Below are 25,393 nucleotides of genomic sequence, written 5' to 3' on the forward strand. Positions count from 1 at the left end.
AATCCAAGACCCACATGTCCCGCAGGGATTATCGTAGAACTTTAAAGTTAATGCAGTGTTATGATAAAAAAAGATTTTAAGCCCTTTTCTTTGCAGTTGAGCCGTAGAGGAAACTTCCAAGAATTTTTCTTTCTTGCCGGACTTCTTTGATTTACTATAGCACAATGACGCGTTGAAAATCGGAAAACTAACACAACTTCTTATCATGTAGCAGGAAGTCGAACCAGATATACTCTAATAAGAAACTATGTACATTAATTAATTTAGTAAGCATTTTTTAATCTCGTAAGGTTAAAAAAGTGTTAATAATTTGTGACTGAAAGAACTAATGAAGAATATTCAAATAATCATTGTGCTACAGTATGATTGAAGCGAAAAACCAAAGTAAATAAAGCACAAATGCTAAAGAAAATTTTTCTTGAGAATTTGTTCTATTTTTTACGTTTTTTTTCCCTTAAATTATAAAGCACTAATATTGAGATATCTTAATTTCTTTGATATCCCAACTTCAGAATTAATAATACGGTAAAAATACAACAAGTAGTTAAAAAAGAAAAGTCTTGCAAACTTTTGTTCATACAAGTTAATACAACACAAATGCTGCAATAAATATCGGAAGATTAAAACTAGCATTTCCTTCACAAACAAATACATAAATAAAAAGTAAAATAAACTGATTTAAGATAAAAGATCATTTAAAAAGCTTGTCATGCCCTGAAGAAAAATTGCGCTTTTACAAATTTCAAACACGGAAAGAAAAGAAATACAAACAACTGGATTACTTAATATCACTCAGAATGTTTGCAAAAAATAGATGGATTTAAATTGCTAATTGGAGCAATGGTTATTTGTTACGTAATTGAATATTTTATGCTAACTTTTATTGACGTTTTCAGAAAATTTCCCAGAAGGCAAGACTGAAGTATTTTGCCCTGGAGTCTTAATGATCAAGTAAATGAGAAATCAATATTTTTAAAGCGGCGAGAAACTTAGAAAAATCTCACTGCGGTTTACTAGACGATATAATTCCCTAGAAGTTAATCGTGTCTTGTTTTTCAACTTGACAAAATAATTATTTTTGTCGTGTAAATTAGTGTATTTTCTTTGTTTTTATTATTTTCTGCTTAACTTCGTAAAACACAGAGTTGAGGATGATTTTTAGAAATATATCATACTAAGTCTAATCGCTTTTTTTTTTTTTTTGCCCATATTTTCCTAGTCATTGCTTCGTTTAAAATTATAAGAACTAAAAATTTCAAACTGTTTGGAGTTTGTTGGACTATTTATTAGATTGAAAGCAAGTCTCTCTCTCGATTTCATTCTTAAACAGTTCCATTTATATGAATACTTTAAATATGATTCATACGCTAAGTTTTTCTAGCTTATGTTTTTATAACATAGTTTCGTTTATAATAATAACATTTGAGGTTTGAAAATTATTTGATCCTTTTGTAGACACTTCATTAAAATAAATGTGGACCTTCACGATTGTCAATTTTATTTGATGTTTTTTGCTTTAAGTACAATGTATACAATAAATCAAATGTACGTAATAATTATTTTCCAGTTGCAATAAGTCATGACTTTAAATGCATAACAAAATTTGAAGTACTCATTCATATTAATTGTTATTTGGTAAAATGTATACATATCTCACAAAATCTTAGACTAACCTGTAAAATGTCTTACAATTTTACTTTTAATTTTCTCAACTTATAATTGAATCAGCTTTTGCTGAAAGGGCGTAAGTCAGTTACCGACGGAGTTAACTTACGTCTTTTTAACAAAAAAACGTTCAACTTTGTGCTAACCAATATAAGTTCTACAGAAACGTTTTCTTACTTTCATTGGAATATTGTTTTTTCAATTACTTCAATTCAGAATTTAATCTATATATATAAAAATCTCGTGTCACGATGTTTGTTCGGGGTAAACTCCGAAACTACTCAACCGATTTTTCTCAAATTTCATATCTATGTGTCATTTGGTCCAACTTAAAAGATAGGATAGTTTTTATAATTTTTTATTGCAAATTTCATTTAATTATGCAATAATAGTGTGAATTGATTGTTCAGTTCTAAAAATTCTTAATAGATGGCGGTGTAAGTTAATTAATCGATATAACTCAAACATCGTTTGACTTACTGCTAAAAACAATATGCTAAAAAAACCCGAAACGTTACTTATCATTTTTGTAGAACGTTTCGGGATTTTATAGCTTTTTATTCACTTCCTGAGAAAATCAACTATATTTTTCAAAACGTTTCCTTGAATTGCTACAAATTGCAGATTTCACACCGTTGTGAAAACTATTTTTCTCCACCAGTATCAAGATTAACTAAACGTATTAATTAGGTGTATCGGTTTCGGAACGATTACGGTTCGTCCAGATTGACTCATCACCCAATGAGTGCGAAAAGATATCTGTATCACGAAGCTTTGCAAGAGTAGCAGAGGAGTTACATTAGAGCTACTTGCTTGAGAGTCTGTCTTCGCGTTAGCAATGCGTGTATTAATGCTTTGAGAGCTTTCTTGGAAAAGCAGGAAGGTTCCAGGCTATTATATTAAACCTGCGTTAGGCTTCTCTTAAGGTGCCAGAATCATAACTGCCTTTAACCAAGAAGACTACTGAATTCTTCAAAAATATTCCAGGTTAATTTCAGGAAGGTTAATGCATTTAAGCGGAAAACAATTATTTTCTTTATTTTATTCCCCAAGAATTTTTTAATATCATTAATTCTTGCAAAGATACGTTCGCAACAGAAAATTGCAGTGACAATTGCATCGTCAGGCATTGCTGCTACTTTTTTTAGATGGTAGACGAACAGCACATTCAGCTTTAAAGTTGCCTATTAGATATTCAAAACAAACAAAACGCAATGTGTAACATTAAAGAAAAAAAAACGTGGTATGACTGTAGTGTTGCAAGAGAGTGAAATTATAATTTGGGATAAGTGTACTATGATTCATGAGCAAAAGCATTCATTCGAAGCACGTCCTAGGATTGTGCAAGATTTGAACGGAAACGATAAACTTTTAGGCGAAATCATCTGAATACTGTCTGGGGACTTCCGGCAGACATTACCAGTTATTCCGCCGAAATCAACGCATGTATAAAACAATCGTTTTTATAGCGTAATGTCGAAATAATGCGATTGGCCGTGAACATGCGAGTATAAACGCAAAATAGTCTAATCGTATAAGTATTTTCTAAGCAATTGCTGAGTATTGGAAACGGTGAAATTGAACTGCATCAAAATATACAGTACAACAAATAGCCAGACAATTTGTACACTGCCGTTGAGACGAAAAGTGAACTAATTGAGAGTCTATTCCCAGACAAATTTAATTTTTTTAAAATCATAATTGCCTCTGTAATCGCGCTGGTTTTGTAGCAGTTTTGTTTTCGGTAAACATTTCCGAACAGACAGGAATATTTGTGGATCGTCAATTGTCGACTGTCAAATACATATCCTGATGCATGTCGCAAATTGTATTTATTGGTAGCACAAAGTCATTGGGAGTTGACACTTTCTAATGCAGGTTTGACATAAGGTGAAACAGTATTCGTCAACTGTTTCAAACAATTTTGACGACATACTATCCAACACAATCACTATTTTTTAAGGAGAAACTATATAACTTTCACGTTTGAAGACATATTTCATAAAGTTTAACAAACACACAAATGTCCAAATCCAGATTTTACACCAGAGATGAATATGAAGCTTTAGTTTTAACTGAAGAATTTTGCGTTTCAATTTCAAATTTTTCACTTAGTTATTATGATATGCCGTCACTTGATAGTTGGGCCACCGACTTAGTTAACACTGATTTGCAACGTATAACGACAGAGCAATGACGCTGTCTTAGCTACAATAACTGCGAATAATGAGCCATTACTGACGGCTGGAAAAAAAAGCTCCTCATTGATGCTGAACAAGCCTATACAGTTGTCGATTAAAACAAAGCAGTAAACATTCCAACTGAAATTTTAAATTCCCTGGATACACCAGGAATGCGATTACACGATTTCCGGTTGAAAATTGGCTCAACAATTTATTCTTTTTCGCGATTTAAACCCACCTAAATTACGCAACGGTACACGCTTCTTCATCAAAAGTCAACAATTTTGTCGGGAAAGTTTAAAGGAGAAATGTTTGTGTTGCCACGTAATCCATTAATAGCATCATTATTTTCAAACACATTTGAAAGGCTTCAATTTTTGATTCGTTTAGCTTTTGCAAAGACCATAAACAGATTACTTGAAACGTAAATGTTTCTCTAATGGGCAACCATATATTGCCTACTCACAAGCGGTAAAGCTATCATTCTTTTCGTCTTAGCAAAAGACGGGGTTAAGCAAGAACATTGTGCACAACTTAGTGCTTAGATAATTTTCAGTTTTGAAATAATAGAAAAAATAGTTCGGAATCAATGTTATCTACCTCATTGATAAAATTTAATTTTTATATATTTTTATTTAGTTAGTGTATTTTTTAAAGATGTCATTGATTACAAACTATAGAGAAAACTGAGATGAGTAAAATGTAGTGCAGAATCTAAAAGTATATGGTGGTTTACGCTTAGTATCTACATTCCGATGTTTTACAATTAGTTTCGATATTTACTATCACTTTCAAGTTATTTTGCTTTTTTTTTTTTTTTTTTTGGTCGAAGTCATACTTGCAAAATTTACTAAGCGTAAGTATAGTGCTTTTGCCATAGAAAATTTAGTTAGTACTTACTAATTTCAATAAGTACTTAGTTCAGCCTAACAATCCCATTATCAATCTCATATGTTTTAAAATTGGCTATAATATTTTAAGCTTTGCTAAAAATATTATATTACTTTCTATCAAAATATTGAGCAAAAGAATATTTTAATCTAACTACTTCTCGCCACAGCAACGCGTGGCTGGGTCAACTAGTATATATATATATATATATATATATATATATATATATATATATATATATATATTGCTGTAATATACAAGCGGTAAAATAGGTAAAATAGTGAATAATATTAAATTTACTAAACAATTGCTGGAAAGAATACAACTTATAACTAATACAGTAACGTTGCAACAGGGAGGGGACGGCGCACAGTGGTTCAAAGGCGGAAAAAATAGCCATTTTCAAGTTTTAATTTAAAAAATATTTCATGCCGTAATTACTTAGCCCTTGAGTTGTAGTAATTTACTCCATAAGAGTTTTTAGAAAAAAAAAATTCCTTTTTCACAAAATAAGCCAAGATTGTTGAACAATTATGTTTTTTCTTTTTTCGGACGTACGCCTTATACTTCAGTTTTAATCCATTCGTTCAATAAGGAAGACTAAAATTTAATAAAAGTCATTTCTGACTGTTTTTTCACACTTATAGGATGCATATTACATCATAGTTAAAAATAAAAAATTCATGAACATTGAAAACTACCTGAAATAAAAAAACATTATTTTCCAAAAAATATAATGAAAAATATTGCGGAATATACTTTTATCGGCGGCTTCCGGTGAGCTAAAATTTACCTATATCAGTAGTTTAATACTTCCTGTAAATAAACAACAACATTTTAGCTGCGACCACCTGCGACTGTGGTCATGGCAGATGTTTTGTTTGATTTCCGCTATTTACAAACACCAATATAGTAAGCTATAAAATAACCCGTAACGTTATGACGGGGCTAAATTGCTTTTTTTATCGAAGAAATTTTTCATCAAACTTGAGATGCTCCAAACTAACGTATGTCACAGTTTCACTATTTTGCAGGAGAGCCTAAAAACGTTTGTTTACTATTTCCGAAAGTTGGGGCTCTTGAAACATTCATCAATAAATACAGAGGATTTTTTTAACAGATTAACGTTGTTAAGGTTTAATGCTGAGCATTATTCTACATGCAATGCAATAGTAACCTGAAAATAACAACTTTCGGACCCGTTTCGTATGGCTTTAAAGAAGATATATATGAGAAAGAAATTTTTAAAACTCACACATAATTCTATATGAAAAGTTAAATAACCATTCTGTTCATAAAACAATGAAATTAGAAAATCATCAAACGTTTGAAATTTCTGATTTCCTTTTCGAAATCATTCTAGTATAAAGCTGTTCTCAGTTTGTCAACATTGCCAGAAAATATTGTTCGACGGTATCAATTGCAATGTGGCATACAGCTGATTTAATTTATATTTTTCGCTAAAAACAGAAATGAATTTGAACTACAGAGAAACCCCGATTTCACGTTTCTCAGTGGCCTGAATCAAACATAAAATACATAAAATATGGGAAAACGTAAAGTATGAGAAATGTACAGAAAGCAAAAATTAGATAAGGAAACAAAAATAATAATAAAGACTGCTACGATGACGCTTATAAAAAGGTAAAAACGCGATATTTTGCGAAAAGAACATTACTGTGCATACCAATTTAGATCATTCTAACATATTAAGTTACGAATCCGGGCGTTTAGGTTGAAAACAGTCAGTAATAATGAGTCATTGAATTTATCCAGGATTGAAATACTTTGCAAAGTTTTTTCCTGGTCTTTATGATAAAGAAAATAGTCTTTCACTATTAGTAAGCTCTAAAATACAGTATTGAAAGAAGAGACGAGTTGTGTTTCCTCTTCTTGTTCATCTTCATTGGCAGCGGAAGGGTCCACAAGGTTGGCTATGGATGAAGCAGTAGCATTTCTGTTTTCATGGATTATCTTTTAACAGAGTGGATTATGTTTAAAAATGCACAGAAGGAAACACGTTGCTTAATTTTAAAACTTTTTTTTTCTTTTTTTTAACTGCCAAGGGAAAACGTAAAATGCGGGAAATTTATAACCAATGAACTTTCCATACGGGTTAAATCAATCTTATTAAAACACGGAAAAACTGGAAATTGATGATAAAAATCGTAAAACGCGGGGAAAACGTTGATTCGGGGGACGTAAAATCGGGGTTTCGCAGTGAATACGATCAGCCAGCAGGAAGATAAATATTACCACACAACAATTTCAACAATTTTTCATAGCATTTTTTGAGAATATTCAAAGTTATTGAATTTTTTCCGCTTTTTTGTCGTTTCGAACCACTGTGCGGCTGGGCGGTCTGCCCCTGGTGTCACCAGTCTGGGGGGATGACACCCAAAGTGAAATTGCAAGTTTTTGAAAAATATACAGTTAAAATGCATTTTTAAGACTACAAATTTGAAAATTTATCGGGGGAAAACCTCCAGACCCCCCACTTTTATTTGTATTTTGTACATTAGCCCACTTACAATTTCGTTATGGCACAAATGTAGTTGTTTCTGAAAATTTAATGTTTACATTTTTTTTCTTGTGCATTTGTAGCGTGGGGGGAGGGGGTGAAAGCCCGAATTACCTCCCCCGAGCATCACCCTTTCTAGGTACGCCATTGACTATTGTGTGATTGCCTAATCAATTTCGTATTAAATCTTCACAGTGCCAATTTGTTCAATAACAGCTGTATAGTACCTCAACTATAATTGAATAAAGATGGTTTTTTTGAAATTTTAACCAATTTTTCATTTCTTGTTTAATTATTATCAATGAATGTAAAACAGTTTTTGAATTTATATCATTTTTTTTTCATTTGGAAAGGTTGTTAGAGCTGTATTTAATTGATATGATATTAGGATAACCATTCTTCAGTATGCAAGATGAGCCGACGGTATGGCATCTTAAAATTTGCTTATAACTGAAATAAAATTAGCTTTTTACTTTTGAGTGATAAGTTAACAAAATTCAAAACTATGCAGAAGTATAATAGAAGAATGAGTATACGAAAGATGGAAGCATACATAAATAGCAATAAAGAATACACACACGTGTTTCGAGTCCGCATAAACAAGCTTTGAAAGTTCTTCGAACTTTCATCCATAAGCTCACTTATTTTGCATTGAAAAAGGAGTTAAGTGTAACCTGAAACACATGTCTGAATTTATTATAGCTGTTCATGCATTTTGAGGGGTTTTTTTTGTATTTATTAATTTATTTTCTGAAGTTTAATACTTATGACTCTTTTATTTATTAGTCTATTTTACTGGAACCAGTCTTGCAGTGGACGGCAGAAATAATGTGTCTGGAGCCTTAAAACTCCAAATAAATTTCAAATCAGAACACAAGGTATGACTAAGTACTTCTATATTGCATTTATAATTCCCAATGTGCACATTTGATTTCTTTGAATTCGTATGAGCAACTTAAAATATTACAATCTCTTCTGTATTCAAGAAGCATCTAAAAAATAGGACATAAATTTGTTTTTGGATCAAAATCGATGGACATTTTTAAGGGCAAAATAAAAACAAGATCGACTGTGGAATATATTTCAGTATTTAAGTTGAAGTTTATTTTACAGCAAAGTAAATTTTTAGCTTAAAAAATGCATATTCACCGGTACCTGTTTTACCATCGACTTTAGGCTGGTTAAAATTTCAGTCAGTAGTTTTACTTAGTTCTGTTGACGAACATTAAGTACTAGAATAGGAGCGTAAGTATATCCGTATTTGTTGCATTTATTTTAAAGAAGCAGTATTGTAAATTATTAGTCATTTCTTGTTGTGATTGTACTCATTGTTCGTTTTCTGCAAATGCCTCAAATTTGCAATTGCATGAAATGGCTCAAATGTAAGTTTGTATCCGTAAGTGAAAAATAATTTTTGCTTTCAGAAACTGTAAGTATTTTTTTTTCTCTTGAATCATGTAAATTATTAAAACTAAAATTCAATTTCAATGTAAACATTAAAGTATTTAGTATGAGGATTCCAATCAAAACAAATAGGAACTACAGTAAATAATTTTCACGAACTGCCTTCTCAAAAAATCAAGAATAATTCGTGCTCTTTCGATTTCACTTTATGTTCTTCTTGCAAAAACTTTTAATTACCCATCTAACATTCCAACCTGTCAAAGCATAAGTATTTTTATTTTCTGTACTCTAGGTCAAATTTAAAATTATTCTTTAGTTTAAGTGATTGAAAAAATGCAATTTGCTAAGTAAACAAGCGAAAAAATCCACCTATGCATTAAAAGTTCAAATAAAATTCCTATTGCCTAACCATAACAAAACGTAAAGAAGAAAAAAATAATAATTATCAATAAGTTCAAAAAACCACTCTAGAGTTTCAATTCGAGTTTATATTATCCCGATATGAGAAACGAAATAAAACGTATTAAATTTTAAAATTGTTTCTATTACCCAATCCCGGAACTCCTTCAATAAATATCTTCAAGTTCGATACTACTTGTATATCGAGCGTATTGAAACACATTCCCGACCGGTGTCGATTTTGTATTAGATTAAAATAATCGATCAGATACACAATACTATTGTTTCGAAATCCGTTGTCTGAAATAAAAGTGCTCTAAACAGTAAAATGATGCTAATTTATCGCTTCAAAAGCCTAAAATTAGCATAATTCATTTTTTACTACTGGTGATTTCGGTATCACCGTGGAACATTGGAATACTTAATGCAAATGAGAAAGAAATAAGGAAAATATGCTACTTTTTTTCCCTTCTGCCAAATATCCATTGCATTGATTTCAAACTCCAACACGAATGGGGGACGTTGCCCGAGCAACGCCATTGCTAATCGATTCGTAACCTTTAGCGTTTAGCAAAAATGGTGGTTATTGGGTGCTGAAGCGTTTTTGGTTCAACAGCGTGAAAATACTATGATCCATTAGCCTAGAATTAAACTAACGCACATAAATCATGTGACAGGGAAGATGGAAGTTTCATGTTGCTTCATGACTTTGTAAAATAAATGATTCATATTTTGTTAAATATAGAACAATTAACATATGCTGAAAAATTAGGTGTGAAATCTTAACTTAGTGAGATATAAGCTCGGAATATTTTGGGGAGAAGTAGAATTATAATTGTAGAAGACAAATTTGAATCGAGTTTCAAATTTGTCTTCTACACTTACAATTCCTCTGTACTGATGCAATCCAAGTATTTGTCCACTTGGATTGCATCAATACAGAGTTCGTTACTGTCCACGTTAATTATACCATAACAAATATAGATAACATTGAAATGATACGACTTATGCCGAAAATACAGTTGAAGAAGTCGCAAAGTAAGGCTAAAACTTTGTAAAGAAAAACCACATGTCTTGGAGTTTTCCTTAATTTAGAAAAAAGAAATTGACCGGAAAAGAAGTTTTGTTAGTACAATAACGTTATTTCGTTGTTCAGCTTCAAGTTTTACTCACCGAAGAGGAGTTTTTCTCTGAAACACGCGTTTCGGCAATATTATTTATTTGCGGCAGACTCCCGCAACGTTTTAGTAACAAAAAACTGATTTAAAAAACGCTTTAAAAAAACATTGGTGTATATTAAAAAAAACTGATGTAAGTATTTTAATATTTTATACCAGTTCATTTCAATGTTCTTATTTTTCCATGAGACATAAAAATGGGGGTGAGAGAAGGGGGGGGGGGGATAGTTAATACTTATTTGGGATCGTTAAAGTATTTTTTAAAAGACACTTAAGTATTTGTGAATGACTTCACACGATGTGCTTTTACACTTAAGTTTCTCAAACTTCAACTTCCTTGAATTTGTAAATTAATGAACCTACGTAAATAAATTAAGAGCACTAATATTGTTCTTATTTATTTATTTATTTATTACTTTATGAATATTTTCCCAGTGAACAACAAAGTGCTATATACAATAAAAGCAAGAGTTGAAGAATTGCCATGAATGTTAAGAATCATTGAAAATTTTCATTCGTGCACGCAAAATTGATCCAAAGTGAAGATTTTATTCAAATATATGTGTGTCAAAGATATAATTTAATAGGATATTGGAAATCTATTTGAGTAAGTACCCATTTCATTCCACGTGTGCCTGAGTGCGGTATGAGTCATTCTCATTGAAAATCCCATTTGTATGTCCTTATTATTATTTAAAAACGCTTTATAAATGTTATTTATGGAAAATAAAATGGAAATTGAAACATTTTTTAAAAATGACTTCTAACAAGATAATAAAAGTAAAATTTCTGTACTTTGTTTCACCTATACTTTATATAGGTATTAAGCGCCAAAATGTCATTTCCAAAATGCCCTAATGTTAATTTCTAAAAAACAGCAAACATTATTTCTAAGCAAACAAGAAATCTTCCCTTTTGATATTTTTCATTTTAAAATAACGAATAATGTAATTAAAAAAAAAACATGTAATTAAAAAAAAGCATTTCAAAATTAATTCCTAATTAATATATTTTTACAATTTTTTAAAAAATTTTTTTGCACATAGTTGCGTTACTATCTCGCAACAGTAAATAAATCCCGGAAACATAGTGAAATAAATGATTTTAAATTAAAAATTTGGCAATTTACAGTTGTCAGTACAAAAAAAACATTTCAGCATATTTTCGTCTTCAATCAACTGAAAATGCCTCCGACACTCGAACACATCAAACAAGGTAACGTTTTTTTCTTTAGTCATTCTCTCATTTTTTTTTTTTTTTTTAAAGCTTAACAAAACTAAATAATGCAGTCGAGCCCGCTTGTTAGAATATCGGTTAAAGGAATATCCCACTTAATATAATACATTTTCAATGTAACAAACCAATGAAATGTGTTATTTTTCATCCCGGGTTAATGGAATATCCCGCTTATTAAAGTCTTTTTTCGTGGTAAAATGGCTATTCCATTAAGCCGGTTCGACTGAAATCTGAACAACCATAAGTTTCTGTTACTTTCTCGCTTAACAAGATGTGTACGTTATTGAGCTGAAAAATCAATTAGGCCTAGAAACTAAAGTTAAATTTTAAACACTTTGTCATTTTGTCTCACTAATGTATTAAATACTAGAAGGGAAGAAAAGTACTGTCCTCATTTTTTTTAAATTTTCACATTATTTATAAATTTACAAGCGATGTTGCTGATTTATGTATAATAAGTATTTTAAGGCGATTGTTCATAATGATTTTTTTTTTTGGTACAGGTGTGTGTGTGTGTGTGTGTGTGATTTCTAAAGAGATTTAAGTTAACTCATTTCAATTTCTTAATGTGCTTACACCTATTACCTTGTGATAATGTGTATGCTTTTGGGATATTAATTGATATTATTAATTTCATTCTTACATTATGTTCATTTAATGACACTTGCAACCTCCATGTTTAGCAGATTAGAAAACTGGTTTCGTCAGTATATATGTATACAGACACACACACACACACACACACACACATAGTATATATATATATATATATATATATATATATATAATATATATATATATATATATATATATATATATAGAGAGAGAGAGAGAGAGAGAGAGAGAGAGAGGAGAAAGAAAATAGGACTTTGATGCACTGGTATAACAAAAACGTCACACATGAACACTCATTAAATTTATTTCAGAGCCTAAACATTCTAATGACTTTTACACAATGAACTTTAATCGCAAAAAAACTAAACCTTTCATCATTTTTGCAAAAATAAACTTTTCAAAGAACGTCGTTCGTCTCATGAAACAAATGATGCTTCTCTGCCAAGAAGTAATAACGGAGTGTCAACACCCTCTCAAAAGATTACAAATGTGCCCCCCCCCCCCCCCCGCCTTGAAACTTCAAAACTGCTTCGTTAACGAGATGTTAAAGACTTATATAAATGGTCTTAGATACAACATCGGCGCCATGCGTTCCCTTTTCATTCTAACAAAGGACTTTTCTGTTGCCGACGGTTGGGTGACAAAATTTAATCCAGAAGATGAAAACTGATCTAGTTTGAGACCCTCCAGTTTGTGCTTTTTATAACTCGAAAGATATACGGTTTTAAGTCGAGGTTAGCTTGTTTAATGACTATATCTGCTGGGGTAAAATGAGTAGCTTAAGGTTTAACGGGAATGGAAAATGGATTAGGGTTAGTGTCGACATAGTGAAAGTTTTAAGTTTGTTCCTTTAATGCGTACAATGAACATTATCAATTTGAATATTATATTATATTTTATCATTTGGAAGGCTTTAACGTTTCCTTGTCAGAGCCTTATATATTTTTAGTATTTTTTTTTTTTTTTTTTTTTTTTTTGTTTACTATAAATATCTGTATAGCATTTAAAACTTTTTTTTCCTTAACTCTTCTAATCCATCTTTAGCATGAAATGAAACAGCGTAATTCATCACAAAAAAAAAAGTAATGGGGAGAATCACAAGGAAAGACGGGTGGAATGGGTCAGTTGCATTTATGTGCGGAAAAAAAAAACTGAAAAATTATTTCTAGCTTGTCCAATAGATGTAACAACTTCAGACTCTTGCTGCTGCACCTAAAGAACAAACAATAAATAATTTTCATTAGTTTGTTTTGCCACATAAATGCAGCTGTCCCATTCTTCCCGGTTATCCACAACATGTAAATCGGAGTAAAAAGAAATAATTTATTAAATGCGTTACATGATAAAGAAATATTAAAAAAGATTACGTTGGTGCACTAAATAGGAAATTCCGTGTTCTATCTAAAGACTTGTGTACTTTTTTTTTCTTAACGCTCTAGTATCACATTTTATGATTTCAGTTCTTTGGTCAGATGCTTCTTCGTTGCGTAGAAAATGAGCTGAATGGGGGGGGGGGGGGACAGGGGGATTACACAATTCTATTTCGACGCTCTGAAGAATGAGTTTCTTATGACTCCGGCGCACATGTATGTGATTGTTTTTATACATTATTCGATGATTTATTGCGTGTTTTTTTTTTAGTTTCTAACGCATTTCAGTGGTAAAAAAAAAAAAAAAAAATACTTATTACGAAATTGTATTTTTCATGATCGTACAGACATCATGAGCTTTATAAGCGTTTAAACTATAAAAAAAATGAAAACACTTATAAAATCGATTTTAATCAAAAATGACATCTTCATTGTCATATATTCAAAGGAAAAAAAAAGCCATTGTCTGGCCAATTATGATAATAAAGTTGACACGTCCTTAAAATCAGTTTAGTACATTTATGACTTCAATATTACGTAACATCTACTGCTGCTTCTGATTTGCGTTTGAAATTGAAAACTTTTGAGCTTTTTTCCCAGAGATACTGCACAACACATTTTTTATTCATGCAACTCCTCTAAATCTAATAATAAATGACTTTGATCATTGTTGGTAACTTTTCGTGTTCATTAAAAAGTTGATTCATTGACTGTTACTGCTGTTTGTGCTGAAGAATGTACCCCCCCCCCTCAAAGCTGTAAGCAGCTAATTGCTTTCGAGCATTTTTTTTAAATTTAATTTATTTATTTTTATTTTTGCAATGCTAGGAGAGTCAGACTGTCGATTGATTTTTTATATTGTAGGGAAACGTGGGGCGAAGTGAAATAGCAGGACGATAAACTTATTTTAATTGCATTAAGGCAAAATTTATTTGAATTTGTTACATTAAACTTAAACCACTGCATTAAAAACCTTTTTAAATGTCTTTAGATCTTACGAGTATCTACAATGCTTCACGTATTTTCTGTAAAATTTACTCATTCTACCGAACAAAAATAACTCGTCTAAAAAGGTCATAATTCCTTTGATATCACAGTTGCAAGAAATTCGTTGAAAAAATGGGTCAGCTTCAAATAGTTTAACTAACGCTAAAGATTTGTCTTCATAAAAAACATCTAACCTGATGTTAATAGCGTATTTGCAGTTTACTTTTCATTAAATTTTTTGTGTGTATTAGTAAGAAGTAGCTATTTCTTCTTTTTTTTCAAATAGCTTAAAGAAAACTACTTTATGACCTAAGTGCAGAAGTTGCTCGAGTTTAAATTAAATTCTATTCTACAAAACCGGTCTAAATCAAGAAAATTCTCAAAACTTGGAGCTGTCCTAATTTTTTCTCTATTTAAATTTAATTGCATTTTAAGTAAGGGATGACTTCAAAGCAAACATTCGAAAAAAATCAAGAAAAAATTAAATTTAATTTTACAATTATCACTACCGTGATAAGTTTCAATACCAGAGCTGGAGTTAAAATAAATTAAATATCGCTGCTGTGTGACATTCTAAAGTAGAACTTGTTGTGAGTCAGTCAAGAGTGTGTCCACAAACGTTAAAACTGTCTTGCTGCCTCTAATGTCACGAAAGTTTCACTAAAAGGAAATCTAATGAATTACATATTTCATTTTAATGTGCTTAAAGACTAAATTGAGCGATGTTTATCATTACAGATACATGGCATAGGGTAAACCCGTAAGAGGTGCCGCACCCAGGATAAATGCTGCACCCCTTATGTTTTGTTGTAATTATGAGTAAAACGTAGTTAAACGTACAGTATAGGTGTACAATGAGATTTATTTAAATTTCATTTTATAAAAAAATGAAATATTATTTTTTAATAAAAAATGAATAATGATTTATTTAAATATCATTTTATAAAAAAAGTCTCTAATCCATTCATTTTAACTGTATACATGCTTCCCTCGTAGAATACGGTTAACTTGTTCCGTGTTGTATCGAAACCGTGTTATACGAGACTTTTTTTAAAATAACTTTTAAAATTTTTTTTTACACTAGTTAATCACGCACATAGTCCAAATCATGTCAATGTGTGTCGTGTTGTATCGAAACCGTGTTTCATGTTATATCGAAACCGTGTTATACGAGACTTAGAAATAATGTGTGTGGATGAGGAAAGGATGAGTAATGGACAGGATTCCCCTTTTCTCTTCAAAATGTGCAAAAGTTCTTTATTTTTAGATCTAAAACCTTATTAAATTCAAATGAACGTGAAACACCGGTAGACCTCGTGGTGGCTGTTCATAACCTTTCACCACTGCCTTGTAAACACCAACTGGCTCATAAAATTCACTCTGAATAACACTAGACGGTAGCACCGTATTCATGGGTTGCAGCAACATCAGTTTTACCCGCCTAAAATTCTTATTGAAATCCAAAACTTACCACTGTCTGTTACTGGATCCTTGTCTGTTACTGGTGTCGTTAACCCTAGGTCAAGCGTTTGTAAGTATTAACGTACCAAAACTATGGATATCTCTGCATAAACTATATGCTTTTCTGTTTCAATTCACTGCAAGTCGAAGCAAGGGAATGTAGGGCGAAGTGAAATAACGGGACGTAATGAAATGATGGAGTACTTTTACAGTTTGCCGCTCTACCTATCTAGCTTATTTCAACTATGTTTTTAAACATATAGTTGATACCTGTCAAACAAATAATTATTCTGAAGATCAAGGTACATACGAGCAATTATACAAGTCATTTTCAAAACTTGCTTCACATATTGTAATATTTTCGTGATTTATCAAAAATATTATTTGTTATCAAAGTAATAAAGCGTTTTAAATTAATATTTTTAATATTAATTGATATCTACTGTTGCCCTTTATTAAATATTAGGCATGTTTTGATTTTAATTGTTTAATTTATTTTGTCAAGTGCACGCGGGAAACTTTGAATGGGGTAAAGCAATATAGTTCATATCGTTTACGTATTCATCCGTTTTCACTTACTAATTTATTTATAAATTAATTTATATTTATTCATTTATTAATTCTCTAATTTATTCATTCATTCCTTTATCTTCGTATTCACTAATTATTTTGATCACTCCTTTATTTTTTTTCGAATAATATTTTAATTAATTTATTCGTTATTTAAAAATTAAATTGATGAAAGATATTTTTAATAACCAATATGCTTTTTTTTTACTAATAAATGTTCAATTCTTCACTTGATTTATTTACTATTTTCAGTTCCCTTACAAACAACATAAGGTGGCTCTGGTAAAAGGAAGCTTGAAACATGATAATGTTTACTTCTTTTGGGGTAGTAGGGAAGCTCTGTTTGCGTGGAGTTGAATTAGGTAACTTTTGTAGTGGTATTTCAACGCAAATCTATGCTAATAATACGTTTTTTAAACTGAACTCCCCCAATAATTCAATTCAAACGCCGGTTTCGTGCGTTGATAAGAAAAACTAATTGAGAACGCACGACAACGGCATTTGAATAGAATTATAATGTTACTAATGTGAAAGTGACAGAGAATTTCAATAGAACTAAATAAATAGGATTATCTAACCTATCAAATTATTGTTTTTACTCAATAGGACGATGAGATCAAACAGCACCTACCTTGTTTTTTACATTTTAGTGCTTTTTACCGTAGTCAGGTTTCAGTTTTTTAACCTTTTATTTTATTAAAACCATCGTATTGACCAAGATAGCAGGGCGATTTACCTCACTTTTAATTGATCTAGTGATAGCGGTCCTCATAGTCTTGGTTTACAAAAATAAAACTCATTTGCGCTCCACCAAACTCGTGTCAAGGAAGTTCAACTTTACATTTTTAGTACTAAATGTACAGGATGTTCCGTTTCCAACCTGCAAGACCTTTATTTTCGCAACCGTTAATCTTAGATGTATAGTTCCAATTTCAAAAAATTTCAAACTCAGATGCAGAGTTAAAATATTGAAAGTTTGAAGTAATAATAAAAATAAGTCAAAAAATACAAAATTTAACTTTTCATACGGGCATCATCTCCCCTTAATTATATTTAGGGAAATAATCTCCATTGGAAAAATAATTCTACCACAGAAAGTTCGAAAATGGTACGACCGATAGTTACCGAGATATGAAACGCAGCGTTTTGTGACTTACACCACTTTTCACACGCCGTCAATAACAACACCTTTTGGTGGAAAATATAGCGGTTAACAAGTGTTTTTAAAATTATATGCGTGCATAGTGTGGTTTTTCAAATTGTTCGGGGTTTAGTAGTGTGTGTTTGCTTATCAGGGCACAACATTTGCATTTATTTTTGAATAGCAATGAAAAATATAAATACTTTTTTTTTTTTACCTTGACGACCTGTCATTCTTCTGAAAGGAAGATAAGTTCCAATCTCATCTTATGTATGGTCGCTGAAAACTTCGAACTGAAATATCTCCTTGAGTTTTGGTTGCACAAATGTCAAGTTTTTTGTGTCAGTAATAGTTTGTAATGGAGATTTTTTCTTTAAACATAAGGTAGGGGACTTAGAGTCCGTATAAAAAGCTAAATTTTGTATTTTTGACTCTTTTATTTTTGCTTCAAAATTTCAATTTTTAACTCTGTATCTGATTTTTAACAATTTTTGCAATTGGAAGTATACATCTAGGACTAAAGGTTGCGAAAATAAAGGTTTTTACAGGTTAAAACGGAACACCCTGTATAATTTAAATATTCTCTACAAACCCAATTCAAAGAAGGTTAACACATTCTCTGATTTTCTTATGCTTCACTTACATTTGCTTCTATTTTTATCAATCCCAACTTGCATTTCATATTAATTCAAGACTGAAATATTATGTATTTGATTCAACCTCGCTTTCGCCTTTGATTCAATTGTTTTATATCAAACTCACGTCTGTAATTCATTTTATTTTAGTAAATCGGATTTAGTTCAATTGGGTGGGCTATTCTTATATTCAAAGTAATTTCTCCAAATATTGTATTAATATGCAGTTAGATATTTTCAATCTCGTTGTTTAAATCCTGTTTTAAACTTGTGCTTGAAAAAGATGGTGATGGACAAAAGAGTATTCTAAGCAGTTCATTACTTGAAAAGCTTTCCGAAAATCAACTTAAAGATATGTCTTAGCTGATTCAAAACATTGAAGTTGCCACTGAAGATGCTTTAAGGTAGGAAATTGAAGGTGTCTTAAGATAGAAAATCAATGAAGTTGGAAGTCCTAGTTATGACAAAATAAGTGCTTCCCTCAACGAAGAATAACTAGATTAAAAACGTTACAATCAAAAGTGAGGCTGTAAAGAGCCTCGAGGATGCTGCTGCTAGCTATATTGAAGAAAAATAGTTTTTTTTTATTCTTTGCTGGAAGAAGTAAAATTTTTTAATAGTTATTTTTTAAATATAAAATAGTGATAAAATATTTACTGCAGCCTTCAAAATGTACATCATGTTACTTTACAAAGCATAACAAAAATTGAAAATATGAACAAAAAAATTAAAAATCAATTCTTACAAAATATATTTCACTTCTTTCTTGTTCCTACTTTTCTTTTTGGTAAATGCTTAAAACAGCGCATTTTAAATTAGATTATTGCTGTAAAATTTTGGTTTTCTAATTAAATAGTATGTTACGTATTTTCATGAGCAAAGCTCATGATTAAAGGAAATATATTTATTTATTTTAAACTATTTTCAAAGTCGAAAAATTGGAGAGAGAAAAACAATCAATGACTGCCCGAAGAATATCAGAGCCAGCTCTTTTTGATAAACGCATAGTTAATTCATGTTTTGTTTATGCACGTAGTACCACTAGCGCAGCCAGAAAATGCCATCTGGAGGGGCTTTTTAATCTAAAATAACTTCTAAAGGGGATTTTTTGATCAAAAATACTTTCTGCAGGGGTTTTTTGATCAAAACAGCCCATTTATGTTCATAAACTACTGCATTACAATTTTTTGCTGCATTAGAATTTTGCATTTATGTTAAAACCAATGCCTCTGGAGGGTGTTATAACTCCCAAACCCTCACCCCCCCCCCCCCCCTTTCGCTGCGCCACTGCGTTGTACATGTGAATTGAAATAAGTGCACATAAACTTATTGAATATTATCTATCACTAGAATGATTTTTTTTTTTTGATCTGTGGAACCTAACCCCAACTTTTACGCTACTTTTAAGTATTAATTTCCACGGCATTTCCTAGAAACAGAACTGCTCCCCCCCCCCCCCTTCCTCAGAAAAACTAGGGTCTGCTGTATTCAAAGATTTTATTCTTAAATTCAGGAATCATTCATTGTGGAAAATAAGTTATGCTATTGGATTTGAAAAACTGTCATGACATTTTGAACAGGTTTCAATACATTAATCACTATTTTTAAATAAGCATTTTATTGGGAAAATTAATCAAATAAAAATTTGGTAATTTTATTTTTTCTGGAGTTGATTAAAAGTCTCTGTAAAAACTTTGTTCTAAAGAGTTAGTATAAAATATGTTTTAATTTTGTTACATCTCAACTCTAGAAGTAACGCGCATGTGGCGCCATCGCATTTGTTAAAATGCTCGCACATTCTGCTTCGGCAGTCGTTACCTGAAGACTCCGGTGCAGGTACACCGAGATTTGTTTATACAGTATGTTTTAATTACTTAATAAAAAATGTTCTACCTACGTTTTATCAATTTACCATTTTAAAAATACAGTCCACTATAAATTAAACCAGTGAACCTTACCAAAGTGGTCCGCCTAACCGGACAGAAATACCGAAAATATGGTAACTGTCATAGAAAAAGTTCCAACTGTGATAAACCGTCAAGGAGGAATTCTCAAAGGAAGAGTTACAAGAATTGAAAATTTCCTAAATACCGTTGAGTTGGAAGAAGAAACGGAAGTTCAACTGACAGTGAAATTAGAAGCCCTAAAAGAAATTCTAAGAGATTTGAAGACCCTTCAAACAGAGGTACTTGGGCTACCGGAAAGCGTTGACATAAAGGAAAACCTTCAGGCATTTGAAGAAATTGAAATTTCGATTGAGAATGCAGAGGTAAGAATCCGAGCTCTCCTCTCTCAAATTCATAAAAACGCTAATTCTCAGATTAGTACTAATGTATCGGCTACGCAGAATGTACCTATTGCTAAAACTAAATATAAACTGCCAGAAATTCCCTTACCCATTTTTACCGGCAAATATGAGGAATTTCAAAATTTTACTACGCAATTCAAAGCCTTAATCCATGAAAACGAGCAATTAAATGACACGCAAAAGCTATTTTACCTTAAATCTGAGTTAAAAGATCAAGCTCAATCTTTGCAAACCTCGGAAGACACTTACGATTCTTTAATGAATGCCTTAACTTCCCGTTTTGAAAATAAAAGACTTGTTGTCAATGCTCATATTCAAAATTTATTCAACCTAGAAAAAATAAACAATGAATCTCCAAAGGAATTACGAAATTTAATAGATAATTTCAAAAAAAATCTACGCGCTTTAAAGGTGTTAGAATTTGATCAAAATAACCTATCAGAAATACTTTTGTCTCATTTATTGTTACAAAAGGTTGATAAAGAATCTTCTAAACAGTATCAAATGTCTCTTAAAGGTAAAGATGTTGAAAGCTTCGATCAATTGCTAGAGTTTTTTGAAACTAGGGTGTCAATATTAGAAACCGTGAGTAAAAATACACAAACTAAACAACCTCTTAAAAACCTTGGCCCTTCGTCGCAAAAAAAGCAAAGCGTTTGTAGTTCAGAATAAAAATAATAAACCGAGGGTATGTGTTTTGTGTAAAAACAACCACACATTGTTTTGGTGCGTTGGATTTCATGACATGAGTGCATCTGAAAAATTGAAATTTGTAGAGCAAAAAGGACTTTGTAAAAATTGCCTTAATGCTCATGTGGGAATCTGTAAATCAAGATATGTGTGATCTGTTTGCAAAGGCAAACATAATACCTTGTTGCATGATTCTTTAGATGAAGTTTATCATACCGCAATTGTTTCTGACTCAGAAGGTCGCAATTTACGTAACTTTTCGGACTCCTCGCAAGGAAGTTCTACTGTTTCTGTAGGTCAGCAAAGTAAATTTGACAGCAAAACAAGTGCGACTTTAGTATCTCGCACACAACAAATAGGTAATTTAATGACAAAATTAAATGTGTTTGTTTTAGGAAAGGGCAACAATCGCGTGGAAGTGACTTCGTTAAGTGATTCATGCTCTGATATAAATCTCATGACGGAAAAATTAACAGATTTCTTGGGACTTAAGAAATTGCTAGTCAAGAATTTGTCTTTAAGTGGAATTGGTGACCATTCTGTACCAATAAAGTACAAGGTCATTTGCTGCATTAGCAATGCAGATAGAACTTTTGAGAAACAGATTGAGTGTTTTCTTGTTCCGCAAATCGCGGCAAAAATTCCGTCTAAGTCTTTTACTATAAACGAACGTCAAATTCCTAGTCACATTGTGTTGGCTTGTCCAAATTTCTATAAGAGTACGGATATAAAATTGTTGTTAAATAGTAGCTTGTTTTTTGAAATTTTGCGACCGGAAAAACTGTATTCTGAGGATAAGAAATTTATATTTCAGGACAGTGTTTTCAGGTACCTGTGTACTAACAGCACATTACAGGAAACGGATTTAATTAACTGTTATCTTACGCAAAATTCTAAGTTAGATACTACTTTGGAGAATTTCTTTAAAATCGAGTCTTTTCCCGGAGATAATATTGAACCGACTAAAACGGAAGACGAAAAATTTTGTGAGGAACATTTTGTTAGAACTCACTCTAGAGATAGTACAGGTAGATATATCGTAAAATATCCAATGAGGGAGAACGCGGAATCGTTATTAGGTTTTTCAAAACTTACTGCAGAAAAACGATTGAATAGTATTTGGGCCAAATTGAATAAAAACAATACTATGGAAAATTTGTACCGTGATTTTTTGGCTGAATATTTATCGTTGGGTCATATGGAAGAAGTGGAGGATGTCGAAGCTGATGAAAAACCGGGTAGGGTATATTATATCCCACATCACCCAATATTTAAACCGGAAAATAAATCTACACCTCTGCGGGTAGTCTTTAAAGCTTCCGAAAAAACCTCATCAGGATATTCTTTGAATTCCATTCTTCTATTCGGGGGAACTATTCAGCAGGATTTGTTTTCGATTGTGCTAAGATTTCGTAAGCATAAAATTGCCTTTTGTGGGGACATTCGTAAAATGTACCGTCAGATACTAGTGCATGAGTCGCAAAGAGATTTGCAAGGAATTGTCTGGAAAGATAGCTGTCAGGCCCCTGTAAAAATATACAGGCTTACTACTGTATCCTACGGTATTTGCTCGGCCCCTTTTCTCGCGACCCGTGTGCTGCAGGCTTTAGCGGATGATGAAAAATCGGATTTTCCTATCACTTCAAATATTTTGCGTAATGACACATACGTTGACGACATCTTAACAGGTGCAGCGTCTGTAGATGCCGCAAACCAGTCATTAATATCATTGCGTAATCTTTTAAAGAGAGGGGGGTTCGAATTACATAAAATTATACCAAACTCCACAAGAATTATGGCTGATGAAGAGAATGCTAAATTATCGTTTGACTTTTCTCAACCTGTGAAAACTTTGGGAATGTTATGGAGACGTGATACCGATAATTTCACTTTTGCCATCACGTATGAAATTAAGAACATGTTCACCAAACGAGAAGTCTTATCTACTATCTCTAAACTCTTTGATCCCCTTGGACTAGTAGGTCCAGTTCTCACCAAGGCGAAGCTTATAATGCAAAGTCTATGGACACTGAAGTTGAACTGGGATGAGTCGTTGCCGACGGATGTGATGCAAGAATGGACTTCATTTCTCGCTCAGCTCCGGCAAGTTGATCAAATTAGTGTAAAAAGACCAGTGATTGCCGATAACACCGATGCGCTTGAAATTCATGCATTTTCGGATGCATCTCAACGTGCATATGGAGCAGTAATTTATTTGCGTTGTGCTGATACGTCTGGAAATTTCACAACCAGACTTTTGTGCAGCAAATCTAGAATATGCCCTTTAAAGATGTTAACCATTCCCAGACTTGAACTTTGTGGAGCTCTGCTGCTGGCGCGATTGGTGAATAAGATTTCTCTTATTCTGGAGCTGCCAATATCAAAAACTTTTTGCTGGACAGATTCTACGATTGTGCTATGGTGGATCAACACTCCCGTGACAAATCTCAAGACTTACGTCGCCAATCGGGTGACGGAGATTGTGAACTTAACCGGTAATTGCAGTTGGCGGTGGGTGAGTTCGGAAAATAACCCGGCTGATTTGATCTCGAGAGGTACCACAGTCAAGGACCTCGTTTCGAATGAACTTTGGTGGAATGGTCCGGAGTTTTTACAAGGTGAACTGCCATCAACTGAGAATTGTGATTTTTCTGGTGATCCTGCTTATGAACTAGAACTTAAGAACTTTAATATTAATACATTTCTTATTTCAGAAAATGATGAATTTTTTGAATATTTGTTAAATGTAACTAATGATTATTTTAAATTATTGAGAATTTTAAGGTTTATTCTCGTATTTTCTCGGAAGTGTAGAAAGGAAGAAAGAAGTCAATTCTCCCTCTCTTTGGATGACTTGCAAAGAGCTCGAGCCATTCTTGTTAATAAGGTGCAAGTAAGGCATTTTGGGCCTGAACTTGCGGCCTTAAAGAATGGAAAAGGTATTTCAGGCTCAAGTAAAATTTCGTCCCTAAATCCCTTTGTGGATTCAAATGATAATTTACGAGTAGGAGGACGCCTTACTAAAGCTCAAATAGAGTTTGATGCCAAACATCAGTTAATCCTTCCTCAACATAGCAAATTAACTTATTTAATTTTTGAAAGTTTTCATAAAAGATACTTTCATATTGGTGCCCAGGGATTGCTTCATTTTGTGAGGCTGCAATTTTGGCCTATTAATGGCAAAAGCATTGCAAGAAAGGTTGTGCATAACTGTAATGTTTGTTTCAAAAATAACCCAAGTTCGCCATTGCAGTTAATGGGAGAATTGCCTTCTGAACGAGTAAACCCAGTTGCCCCCTTTGTCAATAGTGGTGTCGATTTTTGTGGACCATTTCAAATTCGCGTAAGTAACCTTCGAAGGGCAAAAGTTGTTAATGTATACGTTTCTATTTTTATATGTCTTTCTACAAAGGCCATTCACTTGGAGATTGTTTCCGATTTAACCTCGGAGGCATTTATTGCTTCTCTGAAGAGGTTTATCTCTAGGCGGGGAAAAATTTCAAGCATTATCAGTGATAACGCAACCAATCTTAAAGGCGCGAATTCTGAAATTAAGAAATTACTGGCACAAGCAGACACGCCTACCTCAACGTTAAATAACTATTTATTGTCTGAAGAAATTGTTTGGAAAAATATTCCCCCTCGTTCTCCTCACTTTGGAGGGCTATGGGAATCAGGTGTGAAATCCTTTAAGCATCATTTAAAACGGACCGTAGGTAATAATAAATTAAGTTTCGAGGAATTTACCACTGTAAAGGGTTGAGATAACAAAATAAGAGTCGTAAAAATTAGAACTTCTAATGGTATTTTCACTCGATCTATTTCTAAAATTTGTATTTTACCAACTCAGTAAAGGTTATTTTTGGGTATTAAAATTTGCCATTTACAATTTTTTAAACTTCTTTACATGTTTACCTCTAATATATAAAGTAGCTTTTGTTATATCACTATGTTCATATCCTGTGATAAATTTTGATTGTTTTTGAAATGTATGTTATGTATGATTGGTTTTTAAAAGTTGAACCTTTCAACGCGGGCGGCATGTTACATCTCAACTCTAGAAGTAACGCGCATGTGGCGCCATCGCAGTTGTTAAAAGGCTCGCACATTCTGCTTCGGCAGTCGTTACCTGAAGACTC

The sequence above is a fragment of the Uloborus diversus genome, chromosome 3 (genome assembly GCF_026930045.1).
Source record: "Uloborus diversus isolate 005 chromosome 3, Udiv.v.3.1, whole genome shotgun sequence".
Classification (NCBI taxonomy): Eukaryota; Metazoa; Arthropoda; class Arachnida; order Araneae; family Uloboridae; genus Uloborus; species Uloborus diversus.